This window comes from Lampetra fluviatilis, chromosome 44, assembly GCF_964198595.1.
Source record: "Lampetra fluviatilis chromosome 44, kcLamFluv1.1, whole genome shotgun sequence".
Classification (NCBI taxonomy): Eukaryota; Metazoa; Chordata; class Hyperoartia; order Petromyzontiformes; family Petromyzontidae; genus Lampetra; species Lampetra fluviatilis.
In genome coordinates, this window is record NC_136318.1 from 9,324,008 (window position 1) to 9,347,297 (window position 23,290).

The 23,290-nt window shown below is 48.5% G+C and overlaps 1 protein-coding gene across 1 annotated transcript in view; it reads left to right on the forward strand.

Moving 5' to 3' along the window:
* The first annotated feature begins 5,300 nt into the window (after positions 1-5,300).
* The window catches only part of LOC144947363 (sodium-coupled neutral amino acid transporter 3-like), a 135,617-nt gene continuing 117,627 nt past the window's right edge, over positions 5,301-23,290 (forward strand). Inside the window, exon 1 of the mRNA XM_078876641.1 lies at positions 5,301-5,448. The gene's annotated coding sequence lies outside the window, so the exon portion shown is untranslated. The remainder of the gene's footprint in view (positions 5,449-23,290) is intronic.

Below are 23,290 nucleotides of genomic sequence, written 5' to 3' on the forward strand. Positions count from 1 at the left end.
GGGGAGACGCCCATCCAGCAGTGGAATGACATGCTGCACTCATTGTCCGGAGCCAAAGATGGTAATTCCACATTACTATGGCCCTTGGCTATCATTCTGGAAAGATTAGCCCTCAGGCCATTAAAACGGAATAAAGATGTTGATTTGAAGCTTTCGTGACTACAGGAATCCATATTTGTTTTTTTTGGAAAAGTCACATGGGTAGAAAAAGTAAATAATAATAATAAAATAATATATCACGACGTTTCGATCGCAATTCTGGCGAATTGCCCGATGATGCTGGATGCAATTACCAGCGAAACGTCGTACTCAAAAAATTGTATATGTTGTGGTTTCACGCTTCAACACACCGGTGGGCTAAAGTAGTGAACTATTTGTTTTTTGTCAACGTGACACTTTTTTGCTGATTGGCCGTGTCGGGTGATGGATGGTTATGACACATTTATAAACAACGCGATCTGACCCAAAAACCTTTATTATGAATAATATTGGTCGCGAAAGCCTACGTGTTAAATAGCTGAGTAACTCTTGAATGGGTTTTGCATAATGCTTGTGTGTTTGTCACAAGCACGGTATTATGGTTAAATTTTGCGTGTGGATTTAAACATCTAAACCCTACGTAAAAACAAGCCCTTGAGTCCCAATGTTCAGAAATGCACTGGTACGTTGCTTTTTTTATCTCGAGCCGGTGGAAGCAACTCCACATTCCTGTGGCAATGTCCAACCCAACCACCACACGACGTCACAACCGTATCGACTTACCACCGAGTTATACATTCTTACTAGATGGTACATATTTTAAAGAGCATGAAGGTATGATGGTCAGGCTATAAGTTCACCCTGTTTGGGATTTGAACTCTCAACCTCACTCTTGGGAGCCCTCTTTCTGGACTACCTGAACATCCTGTTGCTCTCGTTCAGTCTAGGAGCACAACAGGAATCGTAGATCTCAGCGTTGAGGAGTGAAAACCGCGTTCCGTGCCCGCCTTAATAGGTGCTCGCTAACAGCGCTGATTCCGCGTACGTTCAGCCCTTTGTCAAACCACCGCCGGATGGAAGACCTTCATTGCCACGCCGCGTTGGCGGTATTTGACCATACTTCACCACGCTGGCCAGTGCAGAAGAAAAGACGTAGACGCGCAGAAGTACGGGTTTTCAGTTGCATGTATTTGGTATAGCCCTGTGAGCCATTCGGCTCTTGAATCGGGTGCAACCGCAACAAACAAAAACATGAACAAGAAAAACATCTTAAAGTGACTATGCGCAAACAGAAAAATCCAGGAAAAAACTGCAAAGTCTTCCAGAAAAAAACACCGTACACCAACGGTACAACACAGCGATGGAAGCAGTACTGACTCAAAATAGTCTGATGATATTGTACGGTATTGATCACGCACATCGCATTGTTCAATCCACTGTTGGATGAGGGCCTCCCCCACGTCGCGTCGGCCATGGGAGTTGTGCGACCATACTTCACCCTGCTGGTCAGTGCAGGCGGGTGGACAGTTGAAGGGGCAGAAGCGGTTCGCATCTCACTCGCCACTGACGGTTGCCGCGGTCGGGAATCGAACTCGGGTGGCCGGGTTCACCTCTGCGCCACCCCCACCACCCCCCGCACTAAAAGCATCAACAGTAGTCTACGAAGCATCACGGAATGTTTTTTTTCTTCCAGGCACTGCACTGAAGTTTATAAAAGTCAAAGTCGAGGCTGCTTCTTATCATACGGTAGCATATCTGTCAACCCTTTATCAGTGCCTACCTTATTACACACAAATTCAAACCTTATTGGTCACCCGGTGCCCTTATAAATCTCAACGTTCATCCTTCAAAGTCCCATCACCACAAGGGAGGAACACAAATAGACAAAACAAAAGTTGTTGCCTGCATTGAAACGGCTTATACGCCGCATGGATAGCCCTCGGCAAGGTAAGGTAAAAGTTAAACGGTAAAAAAACAAGACTACCTTTACCCTACCTTTTACCTTACCACAATACAATCGCTCTACCCTACCTTTTACCCTTTAGCAGGTAAGGTAAAAGGTAAAAAGCAACGAGCCTACCTTTACCCTACCTTTTACCCTTACACCATACAAATTACCCGATTACAGGGAAATTACTGGGGTACAACACATGAAAAAGGTGTATAACGATAGATGCTATAAGGTAGAGCGCTTTATCCAGATAGAATACTCTCGAATCGGGCGTTGAGGCTGTCGACGACACCATCCTCCATAACCTGCTCGTCCGAGTCGTCTTGGTCAATGGCGATCTCATCAACAACCTGATCAAGTTCATCATTGCCATCGTCCTCGGACGAGCGACAGGCAATTAGATCCTGCGCCGCTCCGGCCCAGTTAGACGGAACCTTCAGGCAGCCGACGCCGACGTCTCGACCTCGCTGCCTGGGGCGAGCACGTTGTGCTTCTTGAGGTGGGCTTTCCACCCCGACGCGTTCGTGTGGGTGGAAAACCACTTGCGGCAATGCACGCACTGCCGCTTCCCTTGCTGTGCATGGGGATCACCGTCCACCCAATCGTGTGTGTGTGCTCCCACGGGAACGCATGCCGCTGCCTCTTTCGATTGCCGTTCGCAGCGACCCCAAAAATGCCGTTGCTGGCATCCTCGACCTCGTCCTCTAGTGCCTCGACCTCAAGAACGTGGACCGTCTCCATCTGGTCCGACATCAATTATCGCAATTTAAAATGGAGGCCACGGACTGCACCACGGAGCTTTTAGCGGTAAACAAGGTATTGTATTTACCGAGTAATTATTCGCGCTACCTTTACCCTACCGGGTAATTCTTCTGAGCTACCTTTACCCGACCCTCTACCTTACCCCTTGGCATGTCGAAACCTTTACCCTTTACCTTTACCCTTTTACCCGGTAAAAAAAGGTAATTTACCTTACCTTGCCGAGGCCATGCGGCATGGACCTGAAAACTCAGTTTCCCTGTACAAGAATGCGGGTAAACCGCACTACTGGTGGACAGGCATGCGGTAGCTGTGTGTGTGACCAGATCTGTGCCACTTTATTGAACTAATTCTCTGGTGATGCCGCTCCTGCGGTGCACAAATAACAACAAAAACATGTTAGTCGAAACAATTGCCTTCGAGTATACAACAGGCGACGTTTCGGGCAATGGCCCTTCTTAATAGCACACGATATACTTTTCCTTTACAAGGCCGTAACGTGATTGATGAATGCACGTGTCGCATACCTGCAAAGCCAGCCGTTTGAATACGGGCAAAAACAAAAGTTTGTTTCTCTATTTGTTTGTGTATCTCCCTTGTGAAGGGACTTTGTAGGATGAACGTTGAGATGGAAAAGGGGCACGTGGTGACCAATACGGTCTGAATTTGTCTGTGATAAGGTAGGGGACTCATAATGTGGTTGACAGGTGTGATGTCGGGTTTGTTTTTGTGGTATAATTGTGATTCTTATATGGAGTTTCGTCTTTCCGATGAGCTATAAAGCTCCCCCCTCCCCCCACTATGTCCGGTAGTTCGAGCAGTAAAGGAATTGTAAGAACGTTCTTCCTCTTGCCCAACCCCATTGGGGGTTTGGCGTTTTTTTGTTGCTTTTCCCGCCAAGATGAAGATGCCGGTGCCCCGGGGGGCAACTCCCATCGCCACTTGCACGACAGCGCCACAGGCACCGCCCCACTACGAGCAGATTTGGACAAGGGCGGTCCCGGAAATAGTGGCGTCTAAATCTGTCGAGGGGCTTTTATTTTATTTTTAAGCCACCAAAGGGTTGACGAAATATTGCGTCTTTGCTGCGGCTTTGCATTGCGCTCAAAAAGATCACTTGCAACGAGTTATAGTAATTGTAACAACGTTTTTATTAAAAGTGGGACCTTTTTACCAGCATCAAATTATGACAAAAAATAAGAATAGGTTTTACCCTTTCTGGCAATAAAACAGGTGTTAAGATGTTCAAATACCAAATCAAGTTCGCATTCACCTAACATACCTGTGGTGAACATGTAACCAAACATGCTCTGATAATTCTAGATGGCAGTCTTTGGAACTGACTGGCCTACACCAAAGACAGCAACCTTCCTCAGGGCCTCGTCTCACCATTGCCAGACCAGAGAACACCAAATACGAACAGTACAAGGACTATGAGACTATCAGCATTCATAGCTCGGGGTGAGCTGCTACAAAATGGGACCTTTTAAAAGACAATGCATCAGATATTATGAGAGCATGTTCGTCTGCATGTTCACCACAACACGTACTCAGCCCCACCAAAACGAAGCACTACCAATTGGTAATGGGGTAGTTGTGGAGAGAGTGGAGAGTTTCCCATACCTGGGCAGTCTGCTCATGACCGGCTCTGGTTTAATAGCAGAGGTCTCACTCAGAATCAGTCGAGTGGCATTATCTTTTCATCAGTTGCGTAACGCTGCTGTGTGGAAGCTACCTGGCCTGTCGCTCCGCACGAAGTTTCAGGTCTTCTCGGCCACGGTCATTCCCTCCCTTCTCTACGCTTGCGAAACGTGGACCCCCCCCCTAATGGAACATCTTCGCCGGTTAAAAACATTTCGGCTAGCCTGCCTACAATCCATCCTGGGTTTAACCTGGGCAAAGTCCCATCGGTGAGATCCTCCGGCAGGCAAGGCTGCGTTGGATGGGTCATGTAGCCCGCATGCCCAGCCACCGCATGCCGAAACAGCTTTTGTTCGGCCGGATCGAGGGGGCTAAGCGGGCGCGGCACGGGCTGGAGAAGAGATGGAGTGATGTGATATAGGAGGATGTGGAACTGAGTGGATTTGCCGATGACTGGTACCAGCGGTGTCAAGATCGGCCTCTGTGGAGGAGGCTGGTGAAGGACGTTACTGGGCAGTTGGAGGCAGTCGCCCTCCAACAACGGAGGGCGGAGGAGCGACGCTCACAACAACGAGCGGAGTTGCCCAGGTGTCTAAAGCACAGCAAGTTGGCAAAGTAGGGGGCACAGATGGTGCATCGGCCAGTCATCTCGGTCATCTCAGTCAGTCGACCCGTGGCACCTGGGTCTGCCCCGTGACCTCCTGCCAGCGGGCGTTCGACACTTCACGTGGCCTCAAGGTGCACCTAGCCCGGCACAAGCGTCGTGGTGATGTCACCGCCACTTTGTGGCGAATGGCAGTTGTTGTATATGTGTGTATACATGTGTGTGGTATATGTGTGTGTGGTATATATATGTGTGTGTGGAGTCTCGTATGGCCGTCCCCACCCCCACACCACGCGGTCCCAGCTCCCCCACCCGCCCTCCTCCTCCCCTCTCTGCTGCGTGTTGTGGGCTCACAGCGAGGAGACGCGGCCGAAACAAGGGGGGGACAAGACAGAGAGACGGAGACAGCGAGAGAGAGAGAGACGGAGACAAGAGGGAGGACAAGACAGCGAGAGAGAGAGACGGAGACAAAGGGACCCCCAGCACCAGCGCAGCTCGTTGACGACCATTCAGGGTAAGCGGGTCGCTGCTGCTGCTGCTGCGCTGTCTCCCTCTCCCTGTGTGCTGCGAGCTTCAGACGGGGGTTTGACAGCTTACATGACATAGCGTGCAGTGCACACACCGCACACATCACACACACACCACCACACACACACCCCACACACACACACCACACACACCACCACACACACACACCACACACCACCACACACACACACCACACACACCACCACACACACACACCACACACCACCACACACACACACACCACACACCACCACACACACACACCACACACACCACCACACACACACACCACACACACACCACACACACCACCATCACACACCACCACACATACCACCACACACCACCACACACACACCACACACACACACACCACCACACACACACCACACACACACCACACACACACACACCACACACACACACACCACCACACACACACCACACACCACCATCACACACACACCACCACACACACACCACCATCACACACACACCACCACACACCACCACACACACACACCACACGCACCACCATCACACACCACCACACACACCACCACACACACACACACACCACCACACAAACACCACACACACACCACACACACCACCACACACACACCACACACCACCATCACACACCACCATCACACACCAGCCACGTGGAGGGTCCCGGGCACAGGATCGAGGTGGCGGGGGGGGGCTCTCTCCACGAGGGAATCTTGCTGGGTACAATGGGGGGGGAGGGTAGCGGCAGAATGCGAGAGGAGTGAGAACGTGTTAGTTTGTAGCCGATGAGATTCGGGGCGTTGTTAGCGTCGCAGTCGTTGCTGTGAGTCCTGGTGGACAGAGTTGGACCAAAATTGGGGGGGGGGGGGGGCTTGTCCGTAACATGAACGATCCAGCCGAGAGGATAGGGGGGGGGGCACGTTGGGACGGCGTTTGGCAAGCAAGAGACGTTCTCACCGACTCGGATTTGCTTTTTGCTCACGGCCAATCGACGGCACTTTTTAGGGAGGGAAGCCTCTTGAAGTCTAACACCACGTGGCGCTTGCGAATTGATTCGAGACGTTGAAGGTTGTCACCGCATGAATGTCATTGCCCGTCCGTGCAACCGACTCTGTGTGTGTTGTTGCTGTTATCTTGTAGTGTACGTCTGGTAAAACGTTGCCCACTTGGAGAGTGTATCCGAAGTGAGCCCCAGGTACAATGCTCTCACATTAACACGTGTTGTAAGTTTGGGACACGGTGCATTTGACACATTCACAAATTGTACTCCAACAACACTCCATCTCGATCAAGTCGAGCCTTCATTGTATTGTGTGCCCAAAGTGGCACAAATTGCACACTTTCAGAAATTGAAAGATTATCATTTAGCACAATTAAGACATTGAACATCTTAAACAAACTGATACATGAATGGTCCAATTTTAAAGGAGATGTGATATTTGCATGCACTTCCTGGGCGGAATTAATCGTCATGTAATTGTATATTCAAATGTGTAAATCTCGTTGGTCCTTTATAATGACTGTGGTGATACTCTGTGATAGTTATTATACAGCAATTGTACTCGCAGCACGCACTTTAAGATGCTTTGAAATACTGCACCGTTTCTGGTAGAACATCGTGTACGTGAATATACGCCGTGGTCGCGTGTGGTGGGGTAAAGTGTGGGTACCCCCACCTCTTCCAAGACAATCTGTCCAGCTTGGAGGAAGAGTAGGCCAAATGACTCCTGCAGTGGCTGTGTAGTTGAGTTTTGGGCACCCACCCAATGGAGGCTGTTACTCCGTTCCTCGGATCCTTTACCCCAGGTGTGCCCACCACTGCGCCACCGATCCACCGCATTGGTACATTGGTACATGAATTGCTGCATCATAATTATAGCCAAAGTGTCTCTCAACTCAAGAGATTGTGGGGTGGAACTCCATCTCAGTTGGCGGTTGAGAGGAGTTCCGTCCCACAATCTTTTGACGTTGCAAAAAATATCCACAATTTTCAGACGTGGAAATTCCACATTTCTGTGGCGGCGACTCAGTCGTTATATCCATCGGGACATTCATTCATCGGCTTTATTTCAACCAGGTGAGACTCCATTTAAAGGGAGACCCGAGTTACAGGGAGAGACATGAGGGCTTCCAAGGGAATGAACATCTAATGTAAAATGTCATCAAACAAACTTTTAAGATAAAAAAGTGAACGTTTTTCTTGATATAAATATGCCTACCAACAATTGACACGAAGCAACATACAAAGTGCGTGCACAGTGGAGCGGGAACAGCGATGGAAGGTATTTGCACACACCTCTTCCAAATTCCAGTTTAACACCAGAATGCCCGATTGATTGAGGACAGGCTTTTAATTGTAGACGTCGGTCATCGTCGTCGTCGTCATCATCAGCCATGATCAATCTACAGCTGGACAGAGGCCTTTCTTAAATGGCTGCCATTCCGCAATGCAAGACGAACCAGTGTCCTCGGTGCACGATCTCCGCAGTGGACTTGCCCTCTGGGCCCTTTCCCTCCTTTAGCTGCCACTCAGTACTTAGTCTTGTCCATCCGCCACCTTGTCCTTCTTACGACGTGTCCTACCCAAGCCCACTCGCTTTTCTTCATCGTAAAAATACTGTCGTTAGTCAACGTCAGCTGGTTAACGACACCATTGTCTTCCAGGTTAATGGATTACAGGACTGTTGAATTCCCACAAAGTGGTGTCAAATTTATTTGAGGATTTAGTAATCGCTTGACTTTGTCAACGCATCAGGTTTATGTTTTAACACCAGTACAGTATTTGATCTTGGAGTGTTAAAGTGTGTCCGCGATTGTATACATTTGAAAACAAATGTAAATGTTTAAAATGTATTATTCACGGGTTAACAACATTTTAATATCCATCCGTGTTTGATGGAGGTAGTGCTGCTCGTTGCTAATTTGTGCTGGTATTGAACAAAGCTATCATATCTACGATGAAATAGGATCCTGCCTCGGTGTGAAATTCAGACTCGGAGTGTGGGATTCATGCTGCGCTGTGGGATTTCAAACGATGTGTGCGGTCGCGACTCGCGCCTGACGTTGTTAGCGAGGAGATCTCTTCGTGTTAGGAACAGAGTTGAGCCAGAGCTGAGCCAAACTCCACCACGTTTCGGGACCGCGACATGGCCCGGCCGTAGCACATTTGGCCGCCGGTTTGCGGAAGGCTTGTGATTCTTACAGAGGCAGGCTGCCCTGGTTAATGCTGCGGGTGTATCGGGCGTGAGCACATGCCGGCTTCCTAGCAGTGGACGCGTTCAAGATCCCGCGCGATGTCATTCTGAAAGAACAAGGCCACTGTGTGCCTGCAGCGTGGTCCAAATTAGTCGCCTTGCGCCCACACAGAGACGGCTGCCACCGGGGGTCATCTGCAAATGTTTGAGATGAGACGCGATGGAGAGGGCCCTTTGAGATGCTGAGGCATTTAAGCAGGTGCCATATCAATGCACATACAGGGTGCTTCAAAAAAAATGTTAACACTTAGATGGGACTATCGTTTTTAATGGAAAAAGAACGGATAATACACTGTAACATGATAACAAATGTAATGGTAATAGCTTCAAAAAGTCAGTCTCCATCATTGTCAACGCGTGTCTGGAATCTTCTCCAGGTGGTCTCCAGAGCCCCGAGGCACATTTCTCACGGTATTGTTGCAAATTCTCGTGTACTATTATTATTCGTTTTTCAAAGACTCAAAATTAGAAACCAACTTTCGTAAAAACCCCCATTATTTTCTTCCGCTCGACTCACATCGTCAAACGAATGTTTTCCAGGTGAGTTTCGTTTTCCGTAGCAATTGACACATTCCTTGCACTCGTACAACTATTTGGGGCCACCGCGTATACGACGGGTAGCTGACACTGCCCACAGCGTGGCCAGTTGTAGGCCACATCTTGCTGACAATGCCCAATAACATCGAAAACTGCGCCAGTGCTATTGGGAAGCATTAGTTTGGAACATCCACAGCACCTTTAACATAAACGTAGTTTTGTTTCGGCGATTTTTACACGATCCTTTTTTTTATTGCTTAACACCGAAAGAGTGCGCGGGAGATTTGTAACGTGATTATATTGAAAGCTCTACATCTGGTGTCGGCTGAGTGTGTGTGCAGACGTGAACAAGCGTAAGCTCATAAAACCCTCACTCCAGCGAGCTGCTCTTGATGCAAGTGTCGTACAAGAACAGGATGGGGAAAGAGATCAACCATGCTATTTTTTAAGCATAAAACAGGACTGGCTGGTTCTTGAAAGCATTAGTAGCCCATGTTCTGTTTAAACAACTGGGAAGATTTATCCATTTCAAGACGTTGGTGCTTTCAGATTGTCACCCTTCTGACTCGAAAGTATGGATCAAGTACTCTACTATTCCCTTATACTAACGTCAAACATTACTCAAATATTTTTAATTGTGAATTTGTTTCCTTACTAATGCTTGAATCATGCCTGCCAATTTCTTATGCTTTTCCCCTTGTTACGCTAATGATAATTTTAAAAAATCGCAATGATAATGGCGAAATACTATGTATGTGAATGACTGACTGGTCTATCGTCGAACAGAAATTCTTATGTTTCACTTCTTGTGCTGGGAGTCTTTTTCAGGAGCAAGCTTCCAGCACAAGCGAAATGTCAGACCCCTTTCTGATTAACACGTAGAAGGTTTTCGCGACCAATTTACATAATTAAGTTTTTTTTTGGTGTTATATCGCGTAAATATAAATGTGTCGTTAAACCCGCCACCACCCAATGCAGCCAAAAAGTAAAGTTTGTTACTTTAAACAAAACGTGGCAATTATTTACTACTTCAGCACACCGGTGTGCTAGAGAGTAAACCCACAACATTTACAGTTTGAGTACCGTGACGTTTCTCTGGTGATTACAACCAGGTTCATCAGGCGATCGCCAGGATTGTGAAGAAGTCACAATTCACGTGACAGACCTTACCATTTGGCTGCGTCGGATGGAGGTGGATTTACTACACATTTACGTTTACGCGATCTGACCCAAACAGCCTTTATTTTAGACTCTTTTCTGTTGAACTTATTTTCCCAGGAAACCCACACCAAGTCTGAAGGCTCTTCTTCAGGAGGGTCCTACTTTAGGATGTTTGTCCCAACACCAATTACTTTTGGTCAGACCCCGCTTGCTTGCCCATCGCCACATATAATCTTGTTGTAACAGCTCTCTCGCTGGTTCAGCAGTTCCACTGCTGGATGATATTTTTTCCGCCTGAGGACGACCGCTTGTGTTGCGATCGAAACGTCGTGATTTATTTTATTTTATACCTACGTGACTTTACCGAAAGAACCAAAGTTATGAGAGGAAATCGGAGAACCTGGATAAAACCCACGCAGAACAGGTGGGAGAACATAGAGACTGCACGCAGAAAGGCACCCGAGTCAGGAATCAAACATACTTCCTTCAGGTCGTGGGGCACAAGTGTCACCACTTGGTGACCGTGGCGATGTGCTAAAACGCTGGGGTTGTGTCGTCGCGTTTCAGTGTCGCTTCGTGGTCACAGATAACACGATTTGCAGGAAGCTATTCGGGGCTACTATGTTAAAAATAAACACGAGTCTTTGTGCATTATAAATTGTACGTGCCGATGTGTTTCTGTTGAGCATACCTCACAGGTCTTTACTTTGGCGATCTATGGATATGTGAGGGGTGGATCGCCAACAAACCCTTACATAATAAAAAAATATATTTTTTTTTGGGCATCAATGCGCAGCTGTCAATGGAATTTTTGTGGGAGGCAAATTAACTGGGTGGTCATTGTGGGAACTCCCAATACTTAAAAATGATTGATTCATGACTCTCCAACCCAATATTAAAAAAATATATATTCGTATGCGGCTTTGGAATTCCTCTGAAATGAATACAGCATAAAATATGAAATAACTACGGCAAATGTTTTTTGTATGTGCTGTGTATGTGAGCTTTTGAACAGGAATAGGGTTCACATTTCCCCCCCCCCCATCAACTCTTAAGTCAAAACGTGAACGAGGAAACTGGGAGACGGTACATTTAGCCAGCCAAATGCCTCGTTGGCCGCGCTTTGAACCGGCTGAGAGCGAGTCTGACTGCATATTTTAACAAGCGAAGCAGAATTATTTTAATGTGACCTTTAATGTTGACCTTCTCAAATCTGACCAACTAAATGCAATCTGCGTTGGTCATCAGAGCGAAAATCCGCTCCGAATTTTGGAGAGATGAGAGTTCATGGAACGGATGTGCATTGGCTTGATGGTGCAGCAGTTGGAGGATTGGGCTGGCACTTGCTGAGATCCTGGCCTTTGAGTCTGGGGTTCGGCCATCCGTGGCGAAACCGGATTTTCAAGTGTGGTAACTTTTTAGGTTCAGGCCGGTCATCGGTATAAGGTTTGGTGTGTCACTTGATTACATTTCACCTGTCGGAATAAATAAAAAGTATGTTTTGCAGTCATAGAACGAACATTTCTCTCTGGGGCAGGGCATGTGGGAAAGTACCCCCGCCCTGGTGTGCAGATATTTTTAAGGGATCTTTAAATTAGTTCTTTGATATCTCATTCAGCAGGGGGAGCAATGCACTTCTCTTCCAAGAGTTTTCAGCTGGCGCTGATAGGGCAATTTAAATCAAATTGGGAAAGAGACGGTGAACTTCGATGTGACCACTGGACTTCAAGGCCGTTGTTTAGCCATGTGCAGCTATTGAGATAGCACACACGCTACGCTCTCAACTGTAAAATGTGACTCGCGTTACGAAACGCCAAACTACAACCGTCGAGGAAATCTACTGCGGGAACTCCGAGGAAGGGACGTGGAACTCACAACTCGCCGCTGTGCACGCAAGCGCCCGTGAGCAGACCACCCCATCTCGTCAGATCTCGGCACATTTTGGAAGCTCAGCAGGCTGGGGCTGGATAGCACTCGAAAGGGCGACTGCCACGCAAGCCGGGCTGTCGCAGGCGGGTGTGTCATTGTCCATGTTGCTTGAGTAGGCGGTCCAAGACGAGCCTGTGTGCGTTTTACACAAAGTACGGCATGATTTCGTTAGCTGTAAAGTTGGGACCGGGATTCATAGCAGAGTCGGAGCTCGCAGAATTCGGTCCGCTGGTGGAATTTATGATAAGAATTACTTTTCCAGGAAAGCCACGCCGAGTCCAATGAATATTTTTCAGGGGGGACCCCGCTGCATTGGGTTTTTATTTTTAGGTGTTTTTCAGCCGATGTATACGAGTTGTTTATACATGTGGAAGGAAACGGGAGCACCTGGAGAAAGCCCGTACAGATGGAAACGGATGGGGATTAGTCCACAATCCTCGACGCCCACGGGAAGGGAGTTTCACAGCAACATCTGTGTGTGATTCACCAACCCTCGCTGCTGCCTCTGCAGCGCTGGATCGCAGGCGGACGCGTGCAGCAGCAGCAGCGTAGCCAACGCCGCCGTCCCTAGGGGGCCCAGGGAGGGGTGCGATGTGAAGTAGTGACGTCACGTGACATGCAAGGCATGATGGGAGATCCGAGATGATGGTCACAATCGCACTTTCTGCTCTCCATAAATCAAGTTTTGTGTGCAGTCTTATTCTTACCGTATGTTTCCAGCCGACAGGCGCCTTATTGTCCGACGAGTTTAATCATCATTCGGGGAAACGGTTAGAAATGGTTCCGTGAGCAGAGTGCCAAATGCCAAGTCTGCGCTGACGTTTGCACACCACGCTGGGTCACCTTATCTGAGGTTGAGTTGACCACGGAGACGTGCAGAACGATAAATTCAGGGGCCAATTCGTGCAGGAGTCAATTGTTTACGATTTACGCAAACTATTGCGATAATGGAGCGAACAAAACCCGCTCAAACCAGACGGAACAAACGACAAAGCAATACAAACGGGATGGCACAGACGAGACATTAAAGGATTGATTGTGGAATTAAGTGGCAGAAAACCCAGAATCGTAACCAATTTATCGTTGGGTGGTAGCGAGGTGATGGGTGGTGGGTGAATCATCGCTTGCCAAATTTAAAGCTGCTGCCTCTCTATGGTCAATCGGACGTCACATATTCCAAAACATTCGTCGATTCAACTGTCACTTATGAACAGCCCCTGTCCTGCCGTGTTCCGGGGCGGCTGACTTATCGTCGGAATGTTTTTGGCCCTGACGCCAGCAGTCTGCTCTTCCGATTTTCCATATGGGCGTTGCTGCTGCTAGTGGTGTCGGCGCCGGTGATGGTGGTTGTTTTGGTGGAGAGGAGACAGAGGTGACCCCTAAAGCCAAGTAGGGCGTACAGCGGCCCTCTTTGACATTACCCCGCAAGACGGCGCGATCGTCGACCGGCGCTTCCGCCTCTCACTATAACTAGGTTTTCCCAGGATGTACTCTTTTTGAGGCAGCTGCTATCCTGCGAAGTCTTCCCAGGACATTTAAAACTCCTGTTTTTTTGTCACTTGTGTATTTTTTTTTATAATACACCACTCAAGACAATGCATTCACATTTAGTTCTCCCCTATTCAGGCGTCGTGAGAAAACATTCTTCCCCATGAAATGTCCTTGTTATTTGTATCTCGGTGGAGGCGACGCCTGTTTCCCTGGAGCAGCCAGCAGAAACGGTTCATTTCAATCCCAAGCGAAGTTTGATTAATTTCCTGGCACCTGGGGCTGACGAACGGCAGCATCAGCCTTGGCTCATTTCTTGGCGATTACTCACGGACTAGGACAACAACCCTCGGTGTTCTATTCAAGCGACCAAATTTGGTAGCTGGACACGAAACAGAGCGGCGGTGGGGGGCGGCGCGTACGTGGATGTGCATGTGTTGAGGGCTCGGCCTACCAGGCCGACCGTCTCGTCTCGTTCGACTCTCATGCAGGCCACAGCCCTTCTATTCCTGTGTCTTCCTCGCACTGTCCTGCAGGCCACAGCCCTTCTATTCCTGTGTCTTCCTCGCACTGCTACGCTTTGGAATTCCCGCCCCACCCCATCTAAATTCCCAAGTTCTGTAAAGTAACCTATGCTCGATTCAGGAAACGCATGAACTCTTCATCTGCTACACCTTCAACCTTGTTGTATGCTACCTGGTTTGTGTCGGGGATGTGGGGATGTGGGGGGGGGGTGCCCGTTTCTAAATTATCGGCCGCACGCCTTTTGGGGGGTGGTGACGTGGACCAGCAGCCTTTCGATTTCCCTGGCTCGCACTGTGGGTGAAAGTAACCGTGAAAATACTCTGCGCCGTCCGCTTCGCTTGACAGGGGTCCCGCGACGTCATTCGCAAGAGCAGCAGGCCGTTGCGTTCCAGCCTCGCGGTCCCAATTTTTCCAACGTTCGAAATACCGCACCGCAGAATTAAAGCAGTGGAAACACACGCAGCAGTCATCGCTCCCCTCCTGCCAAGACTAGGCAAGACCCTCCTGAAAAACAGTCATCAGACTCAGTGAGACTTTCCTGGGTAAAACGAGCGTAACGGTATTATTAATTGTACATCTAAGTACTCGCACGCGCAGGTGGTCGCACGCGCACGTGGTCGCACGCCGGCGGGGTCGCACGCCGGCGGGGTCGCAAACTCCACCGTCGCTTCACTCGCGAGTGCGGCCGCCCTTTGCTTCCACGCGCGCCTCGCGAGCGGCGCGTGGCCAGGCCTGCGCTCGCGGGATTAAAACGCAAACCGTGCCAGCGGCAATTTCGCTCTCGCTTGTCGGCAGGGGCACCGGCTGCGTCGTTTCACCGGCGCCGCGTTAGCGTGCCCGGCTGTCGTGAGCGAAGCAACGGCGAGATCCGGCACTAGAACGACGCGGTAAAATTTGCGAGTTGCCAGGCGATGGTGCCGCGTGCCCGCGATCCGGCGCTTTCGAAGGCAAAGTTCGTGACGCACGGCACGCAAACGGGCCACTCTTGCGAGTGACCTCGCGAGATCTTAAAACGCCCACTTTGAGTGGAGCGGACGTCGCGTGGTGTTGTCGTGGTTATCGCACGCCGCGGCGTTAATGAGGAGGACCGCTGGATTCGAACCACGAACCTCCTCAATAAGCGGCGAACGCGCCACCGCTGGGCTGCTTCACCGCCCCTCCCCTGCCCTTAAATGACTCGCTCGGACCATCGCGAAACTCGCAAATATTCTGGGCTGCGAGGTGGACCAGGATATGACAGCAGAGCGAGTGGGATTTTGAGCCCACGTGTACGGACTTTTTGAGTGTTATTTCCTCGTCTGCCTGTGTTTCCTCGTGTCGGTTTCCCCTCCATACTCAAACACCCACACAGGGAATTGGTAAAAAAACTAAACTTTCCTGGGTAATAAAGTACTGTAAATAAGTGACTTCATGTTAATTTTCATAACTTCCTGTCCAAAGGTTGCTCTGACCGTATGTGGGAAGGCTTGGTTGCTGTGGAACAATGCAAATCAAAATAATGCAATGCTGCGTTAGTCAGATCAGACCGAAACTATAAATTATCCAGATAATTGGGTAGCTTGTCACGTCTTATACTCCGATTGAGACACCCTGAGCCGACACTGCTGAGATGCTGATGCTGTCCTTGAATCCGCAGTTGAGCCACCCACCGTTAAAGTGCAGTGAGTTGATGGTCGCAGCCCAATTAAAATGTATTGCAATAAAAAACGAAATCCATACCGGCCCGCTTTTCCGAACTGAATCGGGTCACGGGGGCAGTGATTCCACCAAGGCCTTCTATCCTGCCCTGTCCTCCCCCAGCGGCATCAACTGTGGCAAATTATTGCTAATTATTGAAATAAAAAAGCGAAAAGGTGATTCAAATGTACGATGCCATGCAGCTTCACCAACCCGCACTTGCTAGTATGGTGAAATATGTAAAAAAAAAACTGAAAGGCGTGGGAAGGCCTTCATCCGGCAGTGGATTGACAGAGGGCTACAAATGATATTTTTTTATGGTCACTTGACATGATGAGTAATGGTATGCGTCAGAGAGGCCCATCTACCAAGGAGATGGAGCGATGAAATCGGCTCGTGCAGGTGCCCGGTGGAATATTAAATCCCATGATCATGAAAGATGACAGCGGCCTTGGGGACACTTTCGTCTAGCAGTGGATTGACCATGGCTGATGATGAATTTGACAACATTCAAGCTCTGAGAATTAAAAATTGCAGGATCGCTGCAATGCCATAAAATTGTCCCCTTCGTCAACAAACATCAACGGTGCGTTGGGAAAGTGCGGTGGCCCGAGTGTGGAGACGAGGTCACTTTAAGCCATCTCAGATGCAGTTCTGTGACACCCGCTTCTGTGAACCATTCTCCAACACGGAGTCATGCTCTTTTCTGCGAGAGTTCCAACCCGACATTTCCTCTCACGATTGAACACTTTGAGTTGATTGATGGTTGCCCACCAAAAGGTATCTGAAAGTCCCTCGGTGAGGAAGAGGTTTGCCCAGTCCTGATGTACGTGGTCATTTTGCATCGTCATCATCATCATCTACATCATCGTCATTATCAACATGATCGTCATCATCATCTACATAATCGTCATTATCATCATCAACATGTTCATCATCGTCATCACCAACATGATCATCATCGTCATTATCTAGATCAGAGGTGGGGAACGTCCGGCCCGCGGGCCTTATAAGGCCCGTGAAATCATTTGGTCTGGCCTTGCCAAGGCAACCGCAGGCCTGGAAAAGCAATTGCGAGTAGCAACATCATCAATACCAGCTAACATCACATGCCTCACCAAAGAGAAGCAGTTCCAGCCATCACATTAGTGAGTTAATTCAATGTTTGACCAAATATAACAGGCACATTTTTAAGTTGATAATTTTGTGTGGCCCGCGAATGATGTTATAAATGGCCCTTGGCAGAAAAAAGATCCCCCACCCCTGATCTAGATCATCATCATCAACATGATCATCATCTACATCATCATCATCATCATCTACATCATCAACATGATCATCATCTACATCACCAACATGATCATCATCATCGACATCATCAACATGATCATCATCTACATCACCAACATGATCATCATCATCAACATGATCATCATCTACATCATCAACATGTTCTTGGTTCTTTCGGTAAAGTCACGTAGAAGGGAAGTAATAAAATAATAAAAATAAAACATTTTATTACTTCCCTTCTACGTGACTTTACCGAAAGAACCAAGAAGATGAATCCCTGCAGTCACGAAAGCTTTAAATCGAAATCATCAACATGATCATCATCTACATCACCAACATGATCATCATCTACATCATCAACATCATCATCAACATGATCATCATCATTGCTTTGGGGTCACACTAAGGATGTTGGGCTGCTGTCGGGCCCACCTCTGGAATGTTTGTCCAGTATTGATGTGCTGCACCTGCCTGCAATGCAAAACACGAGCGAGCTAGATTTAGATTTTGTAACGTCACGGTGCCCGGTGTCTGTGCCAGTGGGCCATCGTCTGGTGTGATATACCCTCCTGCTGACCCCGCTAACATGAATATGGTAGGTGTGGTGAGTCCTGTTACATTGGACCTCGGAGCCCAGGATTGGCGGGTCACGCAGAGGCCCAGTCTCCCCATGTGGCTCCCACGTGAGATGTCATATTATTATAATAATGATCACGATCCAATTTGTAACGCGCTCGAAGCCAAGCAAGAGAGGTCCGAGGCCTTTAAGTGTTTCAGTAAAGTCGGCGTAGGTTGAATGCTGCTGGCAAATGTGTGCAGTTGGAATGATAGGAAGCAAGAGAGGAAGTGGGTTTCCTCCGATCGGTTTTATTCCTAGCGCTCTGTCGGCGTCATAGTGGCTTGAGAGCGAGAGCCACGTCCGTTCATCCTCATCGTTGCAAATGAGCTGATGGGACGGGACAGACAATGATGATGGCGATAATCGGTGTCACGACGTGAAGCACATAATCTTTTGGGAGATCTCAGAGCAGAGGGGCCCTGTGGGTCCCAACAACGCCGGCGCAATAGACACTCGCACGACTTCCAAAAAAAAAAAACTTCAAATGGCCATTCCAGCTTGAGACGCTAGGGGGCACACATTCGCACCCACTTGGCTATGAGATTGGTGCATTATATCTTGACTTAAAGCTTTCGTGATTGCAGGAATTCATATTATTTGGGTCTTTCGGTAAAGTCACGTAGATAGGTTCCGTAGATAGGTTCCTATATACGTGACTTTACCTAAAGACCCAAAGAATATGGTGCATTATAGTCAAACCGTGTGTTTTATTTGTCTCGTGACAATCGAACGAATGTTTTAAATTTTTCAGAGTTGGAATTTAGCCAGCTGAAGTGACCCCCCCCCCACACTTCAGTGTGACTGCAATATCTGTGCGTGCAGTCATTGGTGGATGGAGTTAGACCACTTAACTTCCTACAATCTGAGAAAACACAGTTTTAGAAAGAGCTCAGATGTCAGCGTTGCCGGCTCAACGTTCCGACCTCCGAGCCACCCAACCGTCTAGAGTGGACCACTTTAAAAATCAATACAATGTTGTTCAAGCCCCTCTCTTCAAGATTTTCCACATTCGTGCCTGTAACGTCTTCCGAAGGGTCTACGGGATATGGGAAGAGTAGTGCCCCGTGTACATTTTTACGCTGATATTGTGTCTTGCCGATATGACACACGTTTTTCAAATTCAAAGAAGCTCTTATAAAAACGGGACTTTTTGTGTGTTACGTATGAACACCAGATCCTCCCAAGGTGCTGTGCGGTCCCAATGGAATGCTTCACAGTGTTCTTCCGTAACGCTCGCCAAGCAAGTGAGATCACAAGGACACAAACTCGCCAAGCTTTTGTCATAGGTGCCGGCTGCAAGAGCAACAGATTCCCCTGAACGGTGATATCATCGGCATGGCACGGAAAGACTCGCCGATGGGAGACAGATGCTTGGGATCGAAATATTAGAGCCTGGCTACATTCCTCTTACTTAGCTCAGTGGACTTTACCTCGTAAGATATAAACAAAAAAGTTTTATTTGTAGATAAAATAAAAGTTGATAGTTGGTTTTTTACCCTTTTTTCTGGCAACAAAACTGACACCTTTTTTTACAAGGAGTCATGTTTGCATTGACCACAATACCTGCGGTTGGAATGCAAACAAAAAACACAACTCTGATAATGTATGCACTGTCCTTGAAATTGATTGGTCCACACCCAAGACAGCTTTTCTTAGAGCCTAGTCTCACATGGTGTTGGACCAGATGACGCCAAAAAGGTGTCAGTTTTGTTTCCAGATAAAAGGGTAAAAAACCAACTATCATATTTTGCTACTGGCAAAGGAGCTTCCAATGGGGGGAAAAAAAGTGACTTATTTACCTTTCCTATACTTTGCACTCCTATCGTGGTTTTGTGATGTTTTTGTTGTAATGGTCTGACCTGCCCCGACTGGACATCTGTGAAAAAGAGCTTTATAGCTCATCGGATTCCTCCGGTTTAAATAACGAGTCTGATTCTGACTTAAGTGGTCGGAGGCGGTGATTTCATTGGCAAGGCTCGGGATGACTTGCCGATGGGAGACAGATGTTTGGTGTCGAAATATTCGTGCCGGGCTGCTTTCCGATTACTTAGCTCAGTGTGCTTTTGCTGGTATGCAATATAAAAATGTTGTTTAGTTTTACATGTAGATTTTTTAAAAAGTGATTTGTTTACCTTTCTTACACTTGCACTTCGATCATGTTGTTGTCTTGTTTGTTGTTGTAATGTTCAGACCACGTGCCCCTTACTGTACATCTGTGAAAAAGAACTTCATAGCTCATCGGATTCCTCCAGTATAAATAACGATTCTGATTTGACTGAAGTAGTCGGCTCTTACCGATTATCGGTTCAGGTAGTCTCGATTCTGTCCTACATGTGTGACGCTGGACGGGAGGTGCTAGAGCGGGGGTTTGGTGATGTCAACGGCATCAGCCACGATGGGCGTGGCTTGCAGGGGGTTTCCGGCATTCGGAAGGCAGGATGTCGGGGCATCCGCCATATTTAAAGAGGACCTCTGGAATTGACGCGGGGAAAAAAGAGTGGTTTGTTTAAAACATTCGGTAAATCGATTCGATCGATTAGTCGTTCCAGCTGTACTCGCCAATTAAAGACATATGTTCCTTGTTAATCTATAGTCCATATGTAGGCCACCCTCCCTTCCTCCCCCCTTCCCTCCCCCTCCATCTCTCCCTTCCTCCCTCCCTAATTCTCTTTATCCTCCAGGATTTAGCTGAGCTTCAGGGTTGTCTTAAAGGTGTGTCTGGTATGTCGCGTGCGTACTTAGCACACCAGAGTTGTTTCTGGGTTTGTCAGTTAATTATTTCCTGCTATAAGTCCATCGGACAAGAGTTTAGGTTATTTCCAAATGCACCTCCCTGCTAAACTATTTCAGTGCCGCTTTTAAGTTGCCAGCTTGAAAAATAATTGCATTAAAAAGTATAGCGCCCAATTATACCACTGGGTGGATGTATTAAACTTGCTCCATTATTTTCAACTGCCGTGCCAGGATATGGAACCGAACCGGTGACCTCTGGGTTGAGAGGCACGGCGTGCCGACCGTTTGCCACACGGCCACGTCCCTTGGAGAAACATAGGGCCTGCAAAAAAAATCGCCTCGCGCACCAGTCTCTCCCTAAGCATGTATCTCCTTACGGAGATGGCCGACTTGGATAAGCGGGTGGCAAATTTTGACCGTACATGCGGTATGTGTCCATGTTACTGCGTGGCACGTGTGCCGCCGATTAAAATAGCCTCGTCATTGATTTTTTTCGCGTTCGGCCCGGTGGTGACCTGGCCATATTTGTGTCATCAAGAGCCCTCCACCGCCCCCCACCCCGCCGCCCCGATGCAGCCAAACCGATTAAATTGTCACGCGTGCAAGCGTTTAACAACGCGCCGATCGCTGTGATTTCGCCCAAGCGGTGAGTTCAATAAACAAATTCTCATATCGGAATTTTCCTGTTTGGTGTTGAGGATTGGTGGAGGGTGTTAATGGCACGATACTCGGCCACATCCTTACATAGTAGCCTCACGCACAACTCAATTACGATTCATAATATCGACCGTGACAACTTGCGGTTTAATCTTAAAAGAGCATTCGTACCACTCGTAAAGCCCCTACCCGAAAATATCAGATCGGTTATGGCTACAAATGTTTCTTTAAAATAAAGCAAATAAAAAAGATGGACCGTTTAGATGGTAATGGCATGAAGCTTATTGTGCTGCCTTAATTTGTCTCTGCCGATCACAAGACCTCGAACTCTAAATCTGTCTCTTGTCAGAAGGTCGCGTAGCTGGGCGACCCGGCATTAAATACTTGCCCCCTGCCTTTGGCAGAGAAGCCGCTTAGCGTGCAGCTGGTGGCTATTAAATGCAGATATTTATATTTCAGCATTGGGCCTTGCGATCGTTCGCAATTAAAAATAAATGTTGCATGCGCACTAACGTGCGCAAACGCACCGCGAGAAGAACGTCGCGAAACCGACGGCGCGAGTTGCGTTCTCGTCAACAACAGAACGAGGAGCGAAATTATCCCAGTGTTCAAATTTTAGTTGGGCGTAGTGAAACGTGGTTGACTTGGGCATTTCATTGTTCACTAGGAGACATGTCCATCCGTTGGTCAACCCACTGCTGAACGAAGCCCTTCCCTGGCTGTGTTGGTTTCGGGGGCTTGTTTGACCCTACTTCACCACGGCGGTCTGTGCGGGCGGGTGAAGGAGGGGCCGGTTTTGATATTACCACCGACGTTAGCCCACGACCGGCTATTGAACTCCGTTGGCCGGGTTCGTAGCGCGCCAAACACCCCCTCCGCCCGCACAGTGGGCGACGGTAAATATGTCGATAACCACACCGCCACGCAAGGGGCGAGCGCCGTGAGAGTGGTTTTTACTTTCTTCTTTCTCCCCGGTCGACGGACAAGGGACAAACAAAACATTCCATCGGCATCGGCCAGTAACGTGTGATGGAGGATGTTTGCACATCCGATTCCCCTGTGGAGTCGGCCGTGTCCGCCCCTCCGCGCCCGTCATTAGCTCTGTTGAAGTTGGGCTCTCGAAATTGGTTTTGTCCGTGCCAGGTTGCGGTGAACGGTCTCCGGTCTCCGTTCACCGCTTTCTCTTCACGTCCAGTGAGGGCACGCGCCTGGAGGCGAAGCTGTTGAGAAGCAATCGTCGCATCCGCGAAGACGCCGTCCATTCGCAAAATAATTTCACTACGATTAGGCGGGAGTTTACAGTTCGTGGTTTAAAGTGACGGTAAAATATCACTTGATTTTTTTTCCTTCCACTTGCAAAAAGCGAGTCCACTTATGCGATTTTCAACAGCGCTTAAGAGGTTTCCATACACATTCGCAGCCCAAGTTGTTGGCAAGCACACGGGATATAATGATGTGCGGTTTCCTGCACCATTTGCAGACACGTGGGTGCTTACGGGGGAGTAGTATTCACACTTCCAAGTGAGAGTGTGGCTTTTATCATCTGAGCATGCACTGCAGTGTAATTACGGATCGTTAATGATGGATGAGACTTGTACTGGCATCGTTCGCTGTACGTTCCTGCTTGTCTTTGCTGTCTTTGCGCAGTTAAGTCCTCATCGCATTGAGAGACGGACGAACGGCCGTGTCACGTTGACGGTTAACAAAAGTCAGTGGGCCTCAGGCAGGACACGCGACGGTTCAGGAGGGATTCGTCGGTTCGTTTTGAGACGAATTTCCGAGTAGCGGGCAACAGTGACGCGCCCGAGGACGTTGACCGCGGAGATGGAGCGACGAGATCGGCTCGCGTGCACGCGCTGGGTGGATTGTCACACCCGCGGGATCGCGAGAGATGGCGACGGCTCGGGGGAAGCCCCTCATCCAGCAGTGGAGAGATCGTGGCTGAC